This window comes from Enhydra lutris, unplaced genomic scaffold (genome assembly GCF_002288905.1).
Source record: "Enhydra lutris kenyoni isolate GAN:26980312 unplaced genomic scaffold, ASM228890v2 scaffoldscaffold18, whole genome shotgun sequence".
NCBI lineage: Eukaryota > Metazoa > Chordata > Mammalia > Carnivora > Mustelidae > Enhydra > Enhydra lutris.
In genome coordinates, this window is record NW_019154102.1 from 22,915,424 (window position 1) to 22,937,497 (window position 22,074).

Consider the following 22,074-nt stretch of genomic DNA (forward strand, 5'->3'; position numbering starts at 1 on the left):
CACAGTTACACAGGTGAGGAAACTGGCTCAGTTGGTAGAACATGCAACTCCTGAACTCTGGGTTGTGAATTTGATCACCACATTAGGTGTAGAGATTACTTTAAAAAACCCTTCAGGGTGCCTGGCTAGTTCAGTTGGGAGAGCATAGGACTCTTGATCTCAGGGTTGTGAGTTCGAGCCCCACACTGGTTATAGAGATTATGTAAAAAAAAAAAATTTTTTTTAATTTAAAACAAATTAAAAAACAAAAATCTTTAAACGAAAATAAGAATAAAGACGGAAATGACTATGCCTATTTTCCAATAAAAGTTTATTTACAAATACAGGCAACAGACATCTTTGGCCCACATGCCAATCAGACCACTGCAGGTCACTACGGGAGAGGAAGAAAGGATAGTGAATGCATGAACTCTTTAAAACCTCTAGTTTTTGAAATGACTCATGCCACTTCAGTTCACAGGTCATTGGTCAAAGCAATTCACTATGGCCACACCTAAGTCCCAAGGGGCAAGGACATGTCATCATAACAAATGCCTGGGAGGAGAAAGAAATATTGGGTAGATAATCCTAATCACAAAGTATATTTTCTTAGACATTTGTAGTTTCTGCCCACTAGAATGCCCAATCCTTCTTTTCTCTACAAATCCAAATCCTAGCCATCTCTCAAGATTCAGTTCAAATGTCACCTTCTCCAGAAGCATTCCCTGAGTCTCCCAAGTCTATGTGTCTTATCAGCTCCTGAAGCTCTCCTGTCTAACCTTCTTGAGTGTTTTCTACATTAGCAAATTCAATTGCCTTAGGACAGCTATTCTGTGTTATTTATCTCTGTGTATTCCATAGAACTTAGCACTGTGCCTTAAGAAGGGGTTCAATGGAAGTGCTGCTGGTTTCTCCATCTGTCATTTGCTAATTTTAGGATTTTTTTTTTCAGATTTATTTATTTATTCAAGAGAGAAAACAAGTGGGAGGGGCAGAGGGAGAGAGAGAGAGAGAGAATCTCAAGCCGACTCCATGCTGAGCATGGAGCCACATGTGGGGTTCATCGTTTGGAACAAATGATGTAACCCTTAAATAAATACAGGAGAGCTATCAGTACAAAGGACAGCAACCTAAGACCACAAGTGAAGAAGTCACATAAGATGCATGTATCAAGAAATCATATCTTCTTTGAAAGAGAGCCACAAATTAAGCTGTAAGTATTCTAGTAGGCCAACAGAAGCAAGATCCATATTACCAATCACCGTATCAATAAGATAAATAGTTGTTTAGAATAGGCATGAAATTAAATAAGGCCCTTTAAATATTTGAATTTTTTTCTTTAAATAAAGTAAGACATTCTGCAAAGCAACAGACCAAGAAATACTTTTTTCTAAATAACAGAGCTAGCATCCAGAAGATACTGAAAGAATAATAATAATGAGTAAATATTCATCTAAGGATATATTATGTCCTCTGCACCAACCTAGATGTCAGAAGATTCTATGACAGCTTATAACCTAGCAGGTGGGGAAACAAAACATAACATACACAATATGACAGCATGTACTAAGATTATACCATACTCCAATCATTTATGGAGCACTTATAATCCAGACTCTGTGTAAGACTGAAGATAAAATAATAATCAAGGAACTATTATCCCTAATTTTAAGGAACTTGCAAACTATCAGATACAAACAGCTATACAAACAACTATAATACAGCATAATGAATACTCTGATGAAGATTTTTATAAAGTATTAGGGAAATAGGATAAAAAAAATAATTATTTATGTTTCTAAGGAGAAATCAGAGACAGCTTCATTGGAAAAGTCCTTTGAATGCCACAACTTGACTATGAAGAGCCTAGAGTAGGCAAAGATGTCATGTGGATTTTAGAAAAAGCTTATGGCAATGGTATGGAAAATGAACAGACCAGTAGACTATACACTCTGCTAGGACAAGACCATGCCTGTCTTGTTTACTGCCAACACCCTTAGTGCTCAACACAGCAACTCACACACAATAGACCTTGTTGAGTGTACAGTTGTTGAAAAAATTGAAAGGAATGAAACAGAGACACCATTAAAGAAATTACTGTCCAAGTAAAACATAGGGCCTGAATTAAGCCAATGACAGGTGGAAGTGGGGATGGCATCAACACTGAGTTAAGTCTTTATTAAAATGCTACATTTTATGGCTTATGAACTATAGAAACTTAAAGAACACAGCCATAGAGACTAGAGAAGCTATCTGGTCCACTAAGAAACCTCATAAAGAACTCTAAATCAGAACAACTATCTGACAACCATAAGTGTATGACATATTATTGGAAAGTAAGCTTTTCAACTAGTTCTGACTGTGAATTCACCTCGGAAGATCTTTAAAAAGTCTATATGCCTCACAGTGCTGGGTAGCTCAGTCTGGTGTCTGATTCTTGATTTCAGCTCAGGTCACAATCTCACGGCCGTGGGATCAAGCCTTGCATCAGGCTCCACGGTCAGCACAGAGAACCTGCTCATCCCTCTCCCTCTGCTCCTTTCGCTCTCTTTCTTACTCTCCCTTTCTCTCTCTCTTTCTCTCAAATAAATCTTTTTTTTTAAGCCTATATGCCTCAATCTTCAGGTTTCTCTTTTTTCGTATTTTCTGTAAGAGACAGTTTTAAGGAAAGTTAAAAATTATAATTTACTTTTAATTACAACACAAACTTCAAGAAGGTTTCAGTTAGGATACAGAAAGAGAGTACTAGTTTAATTTCTGTGACATAGCACTACAAATTCAAAAGACTAAATGGAAGACCTATCAAGCCATCTGAGCTGGATAAAAGAGACATGATTAAGAGAGTTTTCTAATACTTGATATTCACTTGTTTCCTATTCAAGAACGATGTTTAAAAAAATAATTCATAAAAGGGATGAGATCATTCTTACCTTACAGTATTTTCCTAATATAGTATAATGGTTTTAATAGAACGGAGTAGTCGAGAATGGAGACACTAGATTCAGACTCCCTAGGTTCAAATTCCAGTTCCCTTGACTAGTTAAGATCCCAGCATTAATCAACTTCTTGTGCTTGTTTCCTCATTTACCTCATAAAATGGTTGTATTATATGAATTAATCTATATAAAACTGCTAGAGCTTACTACAAAGTACTCAATAATTGTTAACACTCTTATCAAAAATAATATCTAGGGGGCCACCTGGGTGGCTCAGTGGGTTAAAGCCTCTGCCTTCGGCTCGGGTCCTGATCCCAGCGTCCTGGGATCGAGCCCCACATTGGGCTCTCTGCTCAGCAGGAGCCTGCTTCCTCCTCTCTCTCTGCCTGCCTCTCTGCCTACTTGTGATCTCTGTCTGTCAAATAAATAAAATCTTTAAAAATAATAATAATAATAATAATATCTAGTACAAATACAGGGTTGTTTGTTTTTTTTTCCCAAATACAGGTATTAAGTTGAATGTGAATTCTAGTCATTTAGCTCCTGTGTGAGCATAGCAAACTACCATACATCAATATTTCAACTGGCAATATTGTAGAAATGGAGACTTTTAACAGTATATACCCTTCAAGAGCATAAAAGCTTCCCCAGATTTCTACTGTTACTACTGGCAGAATCCTGAGGAAATTATGATCCCTTTTTTTGCTTCAGTTTCCTTCTTAGATCTTCATATGAGCTCTTTCTCCAGGATCCTGAGATGAGTCACAACCTCTCCACTGAATTCCTGATTTAGGCTCTTTTATGAGCTGTGCCTGGCTGATTCTGGGTGTGGTGCCACGGCTGGCACATCCCTTCTGAGAATGCTGATGTGGTGAAATGCGGCTGTATTTAGGCTGGTTTACCTTGTAATTTTCCACTGTTTCTTTACCAGGATGAGCAAAAACAAAAAAACTATCATTTAGCATTATCAACCCCTGAAATCCCAAAGGAACAAAGTTCTTCGTCAACTATCCTCTAAGAAGCAGTACTAACAAGTCCCACCCAGACTGCCAGTCATGTGAGACTTAAATAATTTATCCAACGATTAAAGAACCATTTTTCACCGGAGATCCCTAAGTCAAATGCACCTGATGGGAGTACCTGGGTGGCTCAGTCGGTTAAGCATCTGCTTTTGGCTCGGGTCATTATCCCGAGATCTCTATCAGCCTCCCTGCTCACAAGCTGGGTTTGCTTCTCCCTCTCCCTTGCCGCTCCCCCCCCCCCCCCCCCGCCCCGTGTGCTCTCTCTTTCTTTCTTTCACTCACTCTCTCAAATACATATATAAGTACCTTTTTTAAAAAAGTACCTGACGGGGGCACCTGGGTGGCTCAGTGGTTTAAGCCTCTGCCTTCGGCTCAGGTCATGATCCCGGGTCCTGGGATCGAGCCCCGCATCGGGCTCTCTGCTCAGCAGGGGGCCTGCTTCCCTTCCTCTCTCTCTGCCTGCTCTCTGCCTACTTGTGTTCTCTCTCTGTCAAATAAATAAATAAAAATCTTTAAAAAAAAAAAAAGTACCTGATGTACTGTCATCACAGTGACCTGAAAATAATAGAGTTTTGGTTTTGGTTTTTGTTTTTATTAAAAAATACTTCTTCTCTACTAACTACTACTGTGTGACTTTGGGCAAGACTCTTACTTATCTGAACCTCAATCTTCTTGGCTATAAAATGGGGATACTAGTATCTATAATGACATTATTACTATGCAAGCTAACATACTTAATACATCTAGCTCCAATCAATAAGTGCTAGTTTCTTTCCAACCTTTCTCCCCCTACATCATCCCCACTGCCAGGTATTAGATCATGGGAAAATCTGGGAGAGAGACTAGGATGGGTATCTGTCATTAGCTTGCTGGGGCACAACTTGGGGCCACTGGGGTTCCTGACCACAATTCAACATCTTCTGAGCTAGCTGTGAATTAATATCAGCATCCTACTTCTTTATTTTAGCTATGCCACCCAAGTTCCTAAAAGGTACGAGTCATTTTATGTTTAATGTTTGAATGATCATTAACATTAGTATCAGCAAGAAAACAGCTTCACTTTATGACTCAGAAATCAAAATGTTTTACTTGTTGGCAGAGTGCGAAAATCGGAACTACTAACTGATAACACCAAACCTAATTTTCTTTCAACCATATAAAAGCCAATTTGACGCTCAAATGGGAAAATGTATATAAAGTAAATATGGCAAATGTTAATAATTGATTACTGAATCTAAAGGGTTGTTCTTTCCCTTTTGCTGTAAATCGGAAATTTTGCTTAAGAAAAAGTTGGGGCAGTAGAGAGTTGGGCAACAGAATTTGACATAATCATATACTAACACTCCTAGAGTCCAGGAAAAAATAATTACTGTTTACACTACCTAGTTAACAGAAAGCAAAGTCTGATTGTGTCCTCTCTTTATAAATTTTACTAGGTCTAAAACCAATCTACCTAGATGTTCACAGACTCCCTAGGGCTGCCACACTCGGAGGAATGGCACAGGGCTCTCTAGAAATGGCGGTAGCCGTAAATAATAGCCATAATCCCCTTGCTCTCTAACACAGTCACTTGAAATGGATTGGTCTGGGGGCACCTGGGTGGTGCAGTGGGTTAAGCGTCTGATTCTTGGTTTCAGGTCAGGTCACGGTCTCAGGGTCATGAGATCAAGCCCTGTGTTGGGCTCTGCACTCAATGCAGAATCTGCTTGAGACTCTCCCTCTCCCTCTGCTCCTACCCCCTGTGCTCTCTCTCTAAAATAAGTAAAATAAATCTCAAAAAGGAAAAGAAAAAAGAAAGAAATAGATTGGTCTGTTGAGTATATTCCCAAGCCTTCACAATGCATAATACCTCTACTCGAAGGGAGCATTAGAAACCATTACTGAGATAAATTTTTAAAATTTTAAACCCAAGGGGCGCCTGGGTGACTCAGTGGGTTAAAGCCTCTGCCTTCAGCTCAGGTTGGGATCGAGCCCCGAATTGGGCTCTCTGCTCAGCGGGGAGCCTGCTTTCCCCCCACCCCCTCCTGCCTCTCTGCCTACTTGTGAGCTCTCTCTGTAAAATAAATAAATAAAATCTTAAAAAAAAAATTTTCTTTTAACCCAAGAAGGAAAATATTGAGTACAGTTAAATAAATCTAAGAAAAACAGAAAGGTGTGGTAAATAAAAGCAGTAAGTAGCAAGTCTCTACAACCTAAGTAGCAAAAAAGAGGGGTTTTTTTGTTTTTAAGATTTTATTCATTCATTTATTTGAAAGAGAGAGAGAGAGAGAGCATGAGAGGAGAGAGGTCAGTGGGAGAAGGAGACTCCCTGCTGAGCAGGGAGCCCGATGTGGGACTCGATCCCGGGACTCCAGGATCATGACCTGAGCCCAAGGCAAGCCACTTAACCAGCTGAGCCACCCAGGCACCCCAAAAAGAGGGTTTTTTTTTTCACCTAAATAGAAATAAGGAAAAATCTGTATATTTAATATCCCATCAATATTCCAACTGCAGGGAGACCTAATCTACAACATGTTCTCTAATATGTAATAATGTAATAACAATATAAAGTATAATTACACAAAATATGTGTAACTTATAATATAAATATAATGATATAAACTATAAACAATTACATACTATATAAAATAACAAGATAAATAAAAAATAATAATATAAAAATAGGAACTTTTGGGGCACCTGGGTGGCTCAGTCCTTAAGTGTCTGCCTTCCTGGGATCAAGCCCCACGTCAGGCTGCCTACTCAGAGGGAAGCCTGCTTCTCCCTCTCCCTCTCCCCCTGCTTGTGTTCTCTCTCTCTCTCTCTGTCAAATAAATAAATAAAATTTTCCAAAAAAAATATAGGAACTTTTTTAAAAGCTCAGTAATTAACTTATTAAAAGGTCACTCAAATACTTTTTGGAACCTAAAGCCATCCCACAAAAAGCTATGCTTTCGGCTTACTCTGGCTTCCTAAAATTTTAAAGCTAAATATAGTGAACAAACTGTTCGTATCTCCTTTCTTAAGCAATGTAGGAGGCAAGACAAAAGCGGTCCATTTTAATCCAAAATGGCTCAGTAGAAAAACAGGAGTCTAGCAAATCAGACTGGAGGATTACTATTAGCACTAACAAGCAATCTGGAGCTGAGAATACACAACTTGATATCACTACAGCCTCTCTGAGTGGTATTTAAAAACCATTTAATTTTATCTTATGCTTAAACTGAAACCAATACTAACCATACTTTCTGAACTGAAAATAAGCCTAATGAAAGTAAACTTAAAACCAAAGGCTATAAAAATGTTTATTAACAAACAATAATAATGAGAAAACAAATACAGCTGGGAAGGAGTCAATACCCAAAAGATAGACTTGGATAAGCAATCCTTCATGAAGTCATCTTTTTAAGCCTTAGAGCATACTGTAAATCTAACTGCAAACTATCAAATCTGGCTTCACCACAGTAAACATCAAAGGCAGCAAACACATCATAAATCAACATTCAATGTACCATAGCAATCAACCCTGTAAATTTTTGCCTGTCACGCTGCATTCATTGATATTTAGATTCCAAATAATTTCCCCAAATCCCAGCTTCAGCCTTTCAGATTAGATCCTGTTAAATTAGAATTAATCCTAGAGGCCTGGAATAAACTAAATTAGTTTAAGAATTAGTTTTCATTGCACAGCCATGGAAAAGGGAGTCCCTCCCCTGGAAACGGATATAATCTAATGGTCTTCACTAGAACTTTCTCAGGTATAACTCAGTTAAATACTTCTAAAAGAATTTACATGTAGACTGTATTTACATGTATTTCCTGTATTTACTGCATTTACATGTACAATGAAATATAGATGAACAGCTATTTTCTGATAACTTTCATGTCACTGGCAATAGCACAATGAAAACAAATGTTGATTCAAAGCCCAGCTCTACCACTTATTAGCCACAAAATGCTGAGAAACTTACCTAACTGACCTGTTGTAAGGTGGTGATAATGACACTCGGGTTAACTCTGCCTATTATAGTTGAGTCTGGTCTCAGGGTTATTTTGAAGATTAAATACAATAGCACGCCCAACTAGCAAGGCATATAACACAAAGTAGCAGTAACATCCAAATACTTTCCTTGTCTTTATCATTATTTCTAGATTTTCTTCTTATTTCTACTTTACCCAATTCTTTTGAACTTTATTCTCACTACCAAAAGCCAACAACATCTGTCAAGTTGCAGTGAAAGACACAATACAGTAAGAAAACATTACCGTTTCGTTTTTAGTGTTTACTATTAGCCAAACTCCAAGCTAATTCCTTTATATAGTTTATGTCACTTAATTGCTACAATTTTCACAAGGTGGTTATCTCATTTCAGTTTACAGTCAAAGACAGTGAGGCTAAGAGGTTAGATAATTGGCCTAGGATCACTCTGCTACCAGAATCAGTGCTGCTTTTGCCCTACCAAGCCAGTATCTGTCTCCAATCACTACCTCATTCCTCTCCCCAGAGGCACCATTAACCCAGTTTATGAGGACATTTCCTTACTCTTCTTTAAATTTTACCATACATGTATGCATCTACAAACAATACGGTTGGTTTTGACTCTTCTTAAATATTATAAAAAGGAGGGGCGCCTGGGTGGCTCAGTGGGTTGAGCCGCTGCCTTCGGCTCAGGTCATGATCCCAGGTCCTGGGTTTGAGCCCCACATCGGGCTTTCTGCTCAGCAGGGAGCCTGCTTCCTCCTCTCTCTCTGCCTGCTTCTCTGCCTACTTGTGATTTCTCTCTGTCAAATAAATAAATAAAATCTTTAAAAAAAAAAAATTAAAAAAAAATTATAAAAAGGAAATACAGAACCATATTATTCTGTTGTGCCCTGTTTCTTTCAGTATCATATGAATAATGAGATGAATCCATATTGCTCTATCTTACCCATGGCTCACCTATTTTCTTTTTTTTATTAACTTTTTATTTTAATGCCAGTGTATTTAACATCCATTTTCATTATTGTTTAATATTCTACCATATGAACAAACAGGGATTTATTTATCAACCCTATTGTTTTTGGACATCTGAATTGTTTCCATGTTTTAGCTCTTAGGTATATTGGTGCTGTTCCCATTTTCTTTACAGATAACCTGATGTGAATGCACCAGAATTTCTTTAGGGCAGTGATCTTCAGACAGACATATATCTACACAAAGGGTATACCAAAACTTTCCAAATGATAAGTAGGCATATAGTATCTCAAAAATCCAATTTCAGGGTGCCTGGGTGGCTCAGTGGGTTAAGCCTCTGCCTTCGGCTTAGGTCATGATCTCAGGGTCCTGGGATCGAGGCCCACATTGGACTCTCTGCTCAGCAGGGAGCCTGCTTCCCCCTCTCTCTCTGCCTGCCTCTCTGCCTACTTGTGATCTCTGTCAAATAAATAAATAAAATCTTTTTTTTTTTAATCCAATTTCAGCCCCATAACTTCCATATATATACTCTTTCCTAAAAATGATCTGCCTAAAAATGGGTTGCATTTGTAATATAGTACCTTTTCCAAATAAAGGCCTACTCTCCACTCATCCCAAATTATTATAACAACACACTGGTTCTAAATATAAAACAGGAAAAAAAAACTTACAGGAAGGTAAAATGTACAGTCTTGAGAGGAAGGCAAATTGACAAGAATAATGTGATAAATTCTATAAAAGAGATACGAGCAACATTCTTTCAAAGCAAAGGAAATGAACTACTTCACCACCTGGAGGAGATAGGAAAAAAGAGATGACAGACTACTGAAGTGGGCCTTGTAGAGTGGGTATGGTTTTCAGGTGGAAAATGGCTGGAAAGATAACCCTTGCAAACAGGACAATGAGATGTCACAGGAAGTGAGTAGGGAGAGCTTCAAAAAAAATACCATTAAAGGAAGATAACTCAGCACTGGGAAGCTTAAGATTTGAACCAGAAAGCATAAAGTATATAAGAAAGGAAAATGCCGGGGCGCCTGGGTGGCTCAGTGGGTTAAGCCTCTGCCTTCGGCTCAGGTCATGGTCTCAGGGTCCTGGGATCGAGCCCCCAATCGGGCTTTCTGCTCAGCAGGGAGCCTGCTTCCCTTCCTCTCTCTCTCTGCCTGCCTCTCTGCCTACTTGTGATCTCTGTCTGTCAAATAAATAAATAAATAAAATCTTTAAAAAAAAAAAAGGAAAATGCCAGAATAATTTGTACCTAGAATAACAAATATTACATGGGCATATTGGTAGACAGTACATAAAACATATTAATAAAAGGGACATGAAGGGGATACTCAGGGAAACTAAAACTCAGACTCAATCCCCTCACTGGAGCCATGGCCAGCAGGTACTGCCTGAAATTCCATTCCAAAAGAGAGGTGTCCACTGGTAAAGACTGTTCCTTGACATTACAGATCACAGATAAATACAAATTATGAGCAACAACTTGCCCTCCCACTTACCACTGCCATGCTGCTCAATAAACTCATTAACTATCATGTCAATCAAGAAACCGTGTCACATGCTATACAGAGATGTCCTTGTTAGAAGCAGATCAATTTTGATCAAACACAGATAACTTGCCTTTGACTTTTCATTTGGAGTCCATATTTGAAGGCATTGTTCCTTTATCTACGGCATTTTATATATATATGACACAACTCTCCAAACCTGCAGGCACATGAACCACTTAACCAAACTCAGCATCAGCTGCTCCAGAATGATAACTAACTAGCTTTGAGGTGAACCTCCCTCTGGAGGTGAAGTGAATGTCACACAATCCTAAATATAATCTTGAAATTTGGTGACTATCACCCAGACATTTTAGTGAGATGTGGAGCAACAAACTGGAAAAGAAAGTTTATGCACATAAAATCCACTAATAAAAACACTTTAATCCGTTCCTACCACTTTATAAATTTCTACTTCCTTTGTTCACTCCCTAGAGAAGGTGCTGACGGTTTATGACCTAATCCTAAGTACATGAATCATAAGTAACTGCTATTTGATAAGCGATCAAAATAAACACTGAGTACCTACCATGACTCATTTACTGTAGTAGGCACTAGAAATAAAGAATTCATAACCTGTTCAAGAAACGAATGTGAACATCTAAACATTATGAGCTAATCGTTATAAAAGAAATGTCAGAAGTGTGAAATGTAAAGAGAAAAGAAGGAAGAGGGAAGTTCTAATAGAAACTGAGTCAGGAAAACATCACAGAAGAGATGCCATCTCACCTGGACCTTGAAAAATACTAGGAATTTACATAGTGAAGGGGGGGGGGGGGGGGAGGAGAGAGATGAAATTCTCCAGGAATGACAGCCCAGTGTGGCTACATCAGTGGTTCTCAACCCTGGCTGGAAAGGGGCAGAGTCTTAGACATGTAATTTTATATACCATTTCACAGAGGTTTCTGTGGTACAGCCAGGTTTGAGAAGCACTGGGTTAGAAAACCAGATTACTAGAGTCAGGAGACGGAGCCAGAGAAAGAAGAGAGCTAGAGGCTAGGCTAGGGCTAGACTCAAAAAGCTTTACAAGCTAGCTTTAAGAAGCCCTCCCAAGGGGCATCTGGCTGGCTCAGTCAGGGAGTGAGCGACTCTTAATCTCAGGGTTGTGAGTTCAAGCCCCACACTGGGTGTTGAGATTACTTAAATAAATAAAACTTTATTTAAAAAAAGAAGAAGAAGAAGCCCTCCCAAAACTATTACAGAATTTCTTTGTGACCATTATTTTGATAAAACCGATCCTACATTTCATCACATTTGAATTCTGGTCCTGGGCCCCCAATGCCAAAAAGTGAGAATCTCTTTTTGTAAGCATTAACTTAACCAAGTTTTTAAGCAGCAGAAGGGCATAAAAACCATTCTTTCCTGCGGCAGGCAGAATAATGCCTGCACTGCTGCCACCCCCTTCCCCCAGGCAAAACGCCCCTGTGCTAATCCCTAGAACTTGTCAATGTATTTATTAGGTTATATGGCAAAGTGGAATTAAAGTTGCTAATCAGCTGTGAGACAGGGTGACTAACCAGGATTACCAAGACGGATCCAGTGTAATCATAAAGGGTTTTGAAAGTGGGAGAAGGTGAAAAGAGAAAAAGATACGAGGATGGAAACAAGGTCAGAGAGATGTTCGGCTGCTGGCTTTCAGTATGGAGGATGGAAGCCACAAGCCAAGGAGTGGAGAAGGCCTCCAAAAGCAGGGAAAGGCAAGGAAACAGACTACTCCCCCAGAGTGTACAGAAAGGAACGCAGTCCTACTGAAACCTCAATTTTAGCTCAGTAAGACTCATGTCAGACTTTTGAATTATAAAACTACATAACAATAAATCTGTGTTGTTGTAAGCCAGTAAACTTCTGGTAATTCGTCACAGCAGCCGTAGACAACTGATATACTTCCTTACTTAAAAATAGATTTAAGGGGCGCCTGGGTGGCTCAGTGGGTTAAAGCCTCTGCCTTCGGTTCAGGTCATGATCTCAGGGTCCTGAGATCGAGCCCTCTGCCTACTTGTGATCTCTGTCTGTCAAATAAATAAATAAATCTTTAAAATAAATAAATAAATAAAGTATGTTTCTTGCTATACTTCTGCCCGGTCCTGACAGAAAAATCCCTTTTTCACTGACTTCTCAGAAAAAGAAGATACTCTAGCTCGACATAAAGAACTTTGCACTATCTTTTAGTCCAATGTGGGGGGCGGGGTGGTTAACAAAAAGATAAGAGGTCTCTACATAGAAGAAAACAAAAGCAAGGTAAGGATGAAACGGCCTAGAACTTGGATCTTTTAGAAGAGGAGGAGTGACTAAGCTGAAAGTGGATCAAAAGGAAAAGACTAAGTAAAAAACCACACATTTAAGGACTCCAGTCAGTCCAATATAGCACAATATAGGAAAAATTACTGTAAACTCAAAGCCATACAAAATACAAGCAACAAAGTTAAGGAGAAAAGTCATGAGATGTGGGCTAGAGAATCTAGCTTAAATGCAAACTCTCCAACTAAATTTTGTGATCTCAAGCAATTCATCTCACCTCTCTGGACCTCAGTTTATTCTCTTACATGAAATGCAGAGTCTGAAATGAGCTTCAAGGATATTACAATCCACGCCGGCCTTTATTAAGTTTTAAATGTCTCTGAACAGTTCTTTTACCACTTATTATGTATTAACTAATAAGGCCTCAAGTTGATGGCCTGAATTACCTCCCTTAACACTTGTATAGTCTAACAAAATTAAGTCAGACTTCCTTCACCCTTCCTTTATTAGCTAAATAGATGGTAGGTAGACGGTGGAGAGTTATTACACTAGTCTCTCTACTTTTAAAATTTTCCACAATGGAAAATGTATTACCTAGAAAACACTAGAAGAAATCTTAATATATTCTGTGTCTTAGAAAGAAAAAGGAAAACATATTTAATTATAAGTAATATATTATTTCTATGTTGGCTTTTAGTAATGTATTTTCCCATTTTGGTATTTAATTAACCTAGAAATGAATATTAATTTTTCTGAAACACAAACTGAACCAAATGTTAAATCAAAAAGAAAAAATTTGCCTATATATTAAAAATTTAAAAATTAAATTAAAAAAAAATTAAAAATTAGACCTATATATTTTCTAGAAGTACTAAACTGGAACAAAATATCTGTCAAAACAATATTTCATTTAATTTCAGTGCTAGATTAACTGACCCTCCCACCATATACCTATCATACAGCTTCAATAATTATCAGTCTATGGAGAATTTTGTTTCATCCGATCCCCACCCCCAAGAGAAAAAAAACTAACCACTCACTAAAAAGAATGATAGAACTAATTTCACTTCCCACTTCTAATATTTTGTGAATAGTTGTTTTCTGTGAAAAGAAAAGCATCTGGGGGCGCCTGGGTGGCTCAGTGGGTTAAAGCCTCTGCCTTCGGCTCAGGTCATGATCCCAGGGTCCTGGGATCAAGCCCCACATCAGGCTCTCTGCTCGGCAAATAGCCTGCTTCCCTCTCTCTCTCTGCCTGCCTTTCTGCCTACTTGTGATCTCTGTCTGTCAAATAAATAAAAAAAAAAGAAAAGAAAAGAAAAGCATCTGACATTATGGGGAAATTACTCAAACACGATTTTTCAATTTAAGAATCTGAGTATACTGCCAAGAAATTCCCAATAAATCATGTTCTCTTAATTTTACCTTTATATATAATTGAGAGCATGGATATTTAAGAAATGTCTATAAACCAAACAGTTAAATGGACAAGAACATCTCTAGAAACAGTAAAGTAAGTTCAGCCATTTTCTATCCCAAACGTTTACTTGCTGTAAGAGACAGACATAAAAGGTGAAAATCCATTTTGTGTAACTCTAGAGAGGAAAGAAAAATAATTATATCTGATTTTTACAATTCTTAAGCTCTCATAAATTCATATTAACCTTGCCCAAATTTGAATTGAAAAAGTATATGAAAATTAAACACATTTTTTTAAGAAACTAAACTTAGATCTATAACATGTTGACTTAAAATAGCAATATGCTAAATACTATAATCACCAATCAAAATACACTACTTGGAGCTCCAAACTGCTAAATATCTAAATACCACACATTTATGATATACCAAAGCAGGTTTTAACGTTTAAGGAGAAAAGCAGCATGTATACAGTGATCAATGAGTTCAGATTTTTTCACTTTGCCATTTTCACATATTTGATCTCAGGGGGTCCCATAAGCCAAAACAAATCCCAGTATTTCAGCAAATATTAAATAGTTCTCATCACATATACTTTTACTTTTAAATATTGAAACACAAAAGACAGAGAACATTGGCCAAAGCAACACCATGATACTCATGAAAATATGTAGATGAAGGGGCCTGTATCGCATACATAGACTTACAAAGTTCACTAACAGCCCAGTAACACAAAAGCAACTGGGCAAACAGGAAAAAGCTGACAGTAATATGAGATAATAATAGCAAAGGATTTATTGCCAGGTATTACTTTATGTGGTCATTTGGATTAAAGTTCAGTATCATTTGAAATGTGTTCTAAATTAAAGTTAAAAATTGTATTTTAATTTCAAAATGTATGCAAAAGACTGCATTTTTGGAAATGTGTATGGAAAGAATAAACTTTTCTTTCTGAAGAAATGGATCAGGCAGAAAAAAAACCCACTTTATTTCTAACACAGAAGCAAGATAACTATTGTTTGGGGTTCACAATATCTCAAAATAATAGCATATTACACAGACATTAAAAATTATGAATACGGCTAGGACCTGGGTGGTGCAGTCAACTGAACATCCAACTCTTGGTTTCGGCTGAGGTCATGATCTCATGGTCACGGGATCGAGCCCCGCTTCAGGCTTCATGCTCAGCATGGAGTCTGTTTGAGACTTTCTATCCCTCTCCCTGTGCCCCTCCCCAGACCCACACTATCTCTCTCAAATTAATTTTTTTAAAAATCATGAATATGGGGCCCCTGGGTGGCTCAGTGGGTTAAGCCTCTGCCTTTGGCCTAGGTCATGATCTCAGGGTCTTGGGATCGAGCCCTGCATCAGGCTTTCTGCTCAGGGAGCCTGCTTCTCTCTCTCTCTCTCTCTCTCTCTCTCTCTGCCTGCCTCTCTACTTGTGATCTCTCTCTCTCTCTGTCAAATAAATAAATAAAATTTAAAAAAAAAATAAAATAAAATAAAATAAATAAAAATCATGAATACAACCAAAATAAGAATATGAAAATATTTTATTAAATAATTTACTTAACCAACTAAAATTTATCATTTTATTTTTTAAGTATCTGTAAAGAATAAAATATATAGTTTATATTGATCACTCATAACACCCAGGCATTTTTCTAAGCACTATACCTGTAATAATCCATTTAATTTTTGTAACAACTTTAATGGGACAGGCACTATTATTATCACTCATTTAAATGATGAGTAACCAGAGGCAAACCTAAACTGATTCAACCAAAGTGACTTAGCTAGTAACTAATAAAGCCAGGATTCAAAACCACGTAGTAGAACTCCAGAAAGACATGCCACTCTGCTTGTCATAAAATATCAAAATACCTGGTAGTAGATTTAGAGGAGAATTGTAAAGTTGTTAAGTTCTAATTTAATTTAAATTTTCTTTCTTATATTACTTGGAAGTTAATTTTACAATAGTGAATGAATAGTAGTAATAACAGTAAACATTCAGTAAAAATATTGACTACAAGATAGACCATTTCTCACAAGAACCTCGTATGATAGATGCTCTCATTAGCCCCATTCTACAGATGAGGAAAGTAAGGCACAGAAAGAGAAAGTAACTTACCAAAGATCACACAGTGAATAGATAACAGCCAGAAACTGAATCCAAGTAATCTAACTCCAGAGTCTGTGATTGGGCTCTTAACCACTACACTATACCAAAATCTAGGTAATCAAGAGAAATGAGACAAAATTATTTCCACTACCTTTTATAAATTCTATGGTTCTAAACAGAACTGGATCTGAAGTTAAAGTAATATATGCTTTATCAATGATGTTAAATAGATTTTTACCAACTACCTAAAGTAACAAATAATACCTTCTTCCTTCTCATTCTACACTATAGTGATTACAAATAACTTTACTTTTTCAGAAGTTGATAAACATAAAATGCATTGAAACATTCAAGAACAAACTATCAAAACAGGCATTTGGTCTGTGATAGGTATAAAAGTTCCTTTCAGGTATACACCTAAAATTAGGAATCTCCTTTTCTCTGTAGAAAATGATGCTTAAGTAACAAAGCCAGCGAAAAACGGCAGTTTCTACTGAGATACAGAAAGAAAAACAGCATCTTTACTATCAATATCTTAATCTCACCCTTTTAAATTTCTATTTTCCTGTGTATGTTACAGTATATATAATATTTTAGTACTTGCATATAATTTATAAATGAATACACTTAAAGAGGGTGTGTGTGCTCATTGTTTACTGATAGAAATAATCAAACAGACAACTCGCAAAAAAAAGAAAAACAATTTACATCACTGAAAAGATGATTTGACTTTTATTTTAAAGGTTTCCTTTTACACCCTAAAGTTTTCAGGATATTTTTAGCTGGTTAGCTGATCACCAGATGATTCCTAAAGCACTACGTTGACTGCTTCTAACTTGCAATAGGGCCTTTTTGGAAACTTTTCACAAAGGTTAAATGAAGGACAGATAATATTTGTCATCTGAGGTCCTTTCTATATCATGAATCTAAAGATGTGTCTGGGAAACTGTTTTGAGGCCTACCAAGATTAAATAATCTTATCAGAACTATGATGAAACTTGAGGGGGTGGAGCTAATAACTTTCCATCCCAGAACTATTAGAATTTTTGTCCATCTTAGAGAAAACATTTTCTAAAGTTTCTAACATAAGAAGATAAAAGAAATTTGCTATCTTAAAAAACATTTCAGGTTCCAAATAAAATGTAGACATTGTTAGCAAAAGTTACCTTTTCTGGAGGTAAGCTGGCAATATTTATCAAAAAAAAATTTTTTAAGATTTTATTTATTTATTTGACAGAGAGAGATCACAAGTAGGCAGAGAGGCAGGCAGAAAGAGAAGGGGGAAGCAGGCTCCCCACCGAGCAGGGAGCCCGATTCGGGGCTCGATTCCAGGACCCTGGGATCATGACCGGAACTGAAGGCAGAGGCTTAACCCACTGAGCCACCCAGGCGCCCCTATTTATCAAAATTTTAAATGTAGGGGCACCTGGGTGGCTCAGTGGGTTAAAGCCTCTGCCTTCGGCTCAGGTCATGATCCCAGGGTCCTGGAATCGAGCCCCGCATCGGGCTCTCTGCTGGGCGGGGAGCCTGCTTCCTCCTCTCTCTCTGCCTGCCTCTCTGCCTACTTCTGATTTCTGTCTGCCAAATAAATAAATAAAATCTTTAAAAAAAAAATTTTTTAATGTATATCTCCTTGATCTAACACTACCATTTTCTGGAATTCACAAAAAAAAAAAAAATGATTAGACATCTATACAAAGATATAGTATAAGAGCTGTGACTGCTAGAAAACTGGAGACAATCTATGTATTTATCACTATCAGTGGTTTAATAAATTGTGCAATCTATGTAACAAAATACTAATTTGAGATATATCTGTGTCTATTGCATATTGTTGAATTTTAGAAGTAGGTTACAAAACATCAGGTATAAACGAAACTATCTTTTAATGAAATTATAAATTTTTTTAAAGATTTTATTTATTTATTTGACAGATAGAGATCACAAGTAGGCAGAGAGGCAGGCTGAGAGAGAGGAAGAGAAGCAGGCTCCCCGCTGGGCAGAGAGCCCACTGCGGGGCTCAATCCCAAGACCCTGGGATCACGACCTGAGCTGAAGGCAGAGGCTTTAACCCACCGAGCCACCCAGGCACCGCCATAAGTTTTTATAACTGCATACAAAAACATCTAGAATGTAGTTTACCAAAATTGGTTTACTGTATTGATAATGGGATTTTAAGCAATGTTTACTTTCATCTTTAAGCTTTCTTTATGTTTCAAATTTTTTACCCTACAAATATATTATTTTCAAAATCAGAAAAAATATCTTCTCATCTTAGAAAAAAAAAAGAATTCTAAGACTCTTAATATTTTTCTCAAAGACACGAACCTATACATTTAAAGAATAAGGTGATCTTATCTTAGGGCAGTGGTCCTCAAAGTGTGGTACCTGAACCAGCAACATCAATTGTCACCTGAAATTAGCTGGAAAAGCAAATTCTCAGGCCCCACTCCAGACCTACAGAATTAGAAACTCTGGGAATGGAGCCCACATTCTGTATTAGAGTCCTCCAGGTGACTCTGATCAATGCTCCAGTCTGAGAACCATTAACATGAACTCAAAACCTAGTGACCTGAAAGGTCAATTTAAACTCCTCTTGGGGGTGCCTGGGTGGCTCAGTCAGTTAAGTGTCTTCCTTTGGCTTGGGTCATGATCACAGGGTCCTGGAATCAAGTCCCACATAGGACTCCCTGCTCAGTGGGGAGTCTCCCTCCACGTCTGTCCCCCCTTGTGCTCCCTCTCACTCTCTCTAAAATAAATAAATCAAATCTTTTTTTAAAATTTTTAAAATAAAATAAACACCTTTTGGTACTATATGTCACATAAACCCAAACAAGTTTGGTCATGTCCCTACCAGGAGAGCCTACTTCCTGGTAAACTTTGGGGATAGAGACGTCAAAAAACATTTGAAATACCAGAAGTAAAACTGTGACTAATCTTGATGCAAAAGAAACAAATAACAAGACTCCCAAACCCAACCTTAGAAACAAAAGCACCAGATGGTGAATACTATCAAAAGCCTGGTGCTACTCAGGGCAACCTTCTGGAAACTCTGAGAAATAACAAATGAACTTGGAATCCCAGCTGACCACATACTGACAGAATCACAACTGAGTAATACCCAAACCTCTGGCAAAGATGTGAGGTTTATTCAACATACAATGGAGCTATTAACTGGATCCAAACATTAGGTCATCTCGACTTGGTAGGAACATCCATATTGAGGCCTCAGAGTCGCTAAACTGTGAACAAACACATCAAAAATAAAAATCCAAAACACTTTCATACAAATCCCCTTAAGAGCTCATTTCCCCAAGGGCGAGGAGTGGGGGATCGGGGAACAGTCAGTATTAAGGAAAATGTGGTAGAAATAATAAACACAGGAAACAGGGAATAAATATACGGATTATGCACTTAAAATTATTGCATCTATAAATACAACTTAAAAAAGAGTTCTCAGTTTTTGTAGGGTCTACACTTGCTCATATAGTATCTTTCCCCTCTTAAAGATACCTGCCTACCATCTGCTAGAAAATTGCCCCTAATGAATATATAAATCTACCTTACCTATGCTATCTCTAAATGGTACCACCTTAAATACAGCCCAGCTATGCACTGTACAACCTGGAAAACTGTGCAAAGCAACCATACTTAAGAATTAACCTAATTTGGAACATACCTGAACCTCCATAGTGAATTAGAAGTCTTTTTTAAGCATTCTTAAAAAAAAAAAAAAAAAAAGATTTTATTTATTTATTTGACCGAGAGAGAGAGCACACAAGCAGGGGGATCAGGAGAAGGAGAAGTAGGCTCGCTGCTGAACATGCAGCGTGACACGGGGTTCTATCCCAGGACCCTGGGATCATGACCAGAGCTGAAGGCAGTCGCTTAACCAACTGAGCCACCCAGGGGCCCTAGAAGTCTTTAAGATGTCAGACTATATAAAGTTCATAGAGATTAGGCTGATAGGAGCCTTCCAGCTATGTACATAACTTATAACCTACTCTTTCCAAGTAATTAATGATAAAACTGTATCTCGCTCTGGGGCTCCAACTTCAAGTAGATAAAGAATAACAGGTTGTTCTCTGACCCTTAGCTTTCCATTAAACGGGATGAAGCTGCTTTGACTCTGAATTCTAACGTATAGGAAAACAAAACTAGTTTGAGAATTTTGTTGGACTCATGCTCTTCATTTGCTTGGGTCAGTTTTTTACTTGTTTTCAAAAGGCTTGGCTGCCTATTCTGTCTGTTATAACTCTGAGAACAAGAACACTACAACAACACAGCAGTCTGATGCAGCCCATCCGAGAGCCATGGAGAAATGAGTAGTGTGATGACTAACAAAAATTATTTTAGTGACAACATACTGATGTGAATGAAAGATTCCGTAAAGGGGCGCCTGGGTGGCTCAGTGGGTTAAAGCCTCTGCCTTCAGCTCAGGTCATGATTCCAGGGTCCTGGGATCGAGCCCCACATCGGGGTCTCCGCTCAGTAGGAAGCCTGCTTCTCTTCCTCTCTCTCTGCCAACCTCTCTGCCTACTTGTGATCTCTGGCTGTCAAATAAATAAATAAAATCTTTAAAAAAAAAAAAAAAGAAAGAAAGAAAGATTCCGTAAAATTTGTATTTGATGAACAGAATGTAATAATGCAGAATGGCAACACCAGAAAGAAATCCGCTCAGATACACAGCAACCTGGATTTGCAGCCCTTCTTTACTTCTGGACCAGATGGATGATCGTTTCTCCATCATTTAACTCTTAAAAAGAGCTGTTCTTAAAATTTGAAAAGATAAAGAAAAAAAAGCACTATTCTGGAGGCAATCTCCATGCATGACCGCCTCTAGTAGACGAGCAAACTTAAGGAAATGAGGAGGACTGAGGAATTTCCAAGTCTTTCTAGTAACTTCTTATAATAAAATGAAACATTTATAACTCTGCTTCAAGTAACTTGAGAAATTTCTCTCTGCTTCTCCCATCAGTAAGCTGTTGTAATTTAGAACTGATTCTGAGTTACATGGGACTCGTCCTCCTAGTCTATAAAAGACTGCTAGGAGCCAAAAATAAAACTCCTGACCAACCTTGTGTACTGACATGGGAAATAAAACCACAAAAAGGACACCTGAATTTCTGGCTTCATGGAGGGGTTTTGGGTTTTTGGTTTGGGTTTTGGGTTTTGGTTTTTTTAGAATTAAATAATTATAAGCTTCTGACTTTTTAATGTCAGTCTGGTTAATAAGGGCAAATTCTGGGTCATGCTGTCCAAAACTGGTAAGTAAGATGAGGACAGTTTAAAGCTGGTATACCTCTGGGAGACTGTTTTCCCAGCTTTTTATAATGCCAGAACTTGGTATATGAAAAGAGGCCACTTTCTAAAAGTTCCAGTCACAGGCTCCCATACTACATAACTGATTTAAAAGTTCAAGCTAATAAAGCCCTTGGAATGATTTTCTTCCTCCAGAACTATTCAAGAACCACTTTGCAAATTATCTACTTCACAGGAATGGTCTTTTCTGCTCAGATAGAAGAGCCTGAGTCATTATTCTAAAGGACAACATTTTGCTCGTCCTCAAAAGAAAAAGAGTAGTACCTTATTGAATAACCCATTACAATTACATGCTAGCATCCTCAATAAATGCAATCTTGGGCTTCTCTAGTCAACATCATTCACGGAGCTGTCAAACTTGAGGCATAGCTATTCTAACACTGATCATAAGAAATAATTAGAAAGAATATCAATTGCATGAGGCTTTTATTGACCCTTATTCAGCTTACATTTTTACTCTAGGTAAAAATTGTGTAAGCTTAGGGATGCCTAAGTTAGTTAAGCATCCAACTTTTGGTTTCAGCTCAGGTCATTTTCTCAGGGTCCTAAGATTGAA

The 22,074-nt window shown here is 37.7% G+C and overlaps 1 protein-coding gene across 6 annotated transcripts in view; it reads right to left on the reverse strand.

The window, feature by feature from the left end:
* Positions 1-22,074, reverse strand: part of LOC111148016 (exocyst complex component 6B) — a 622,509-nt gene that overhangs the window by 571,279 nt on the left and 29,156 nt on the right. The window lies entirely within an intron of this gene.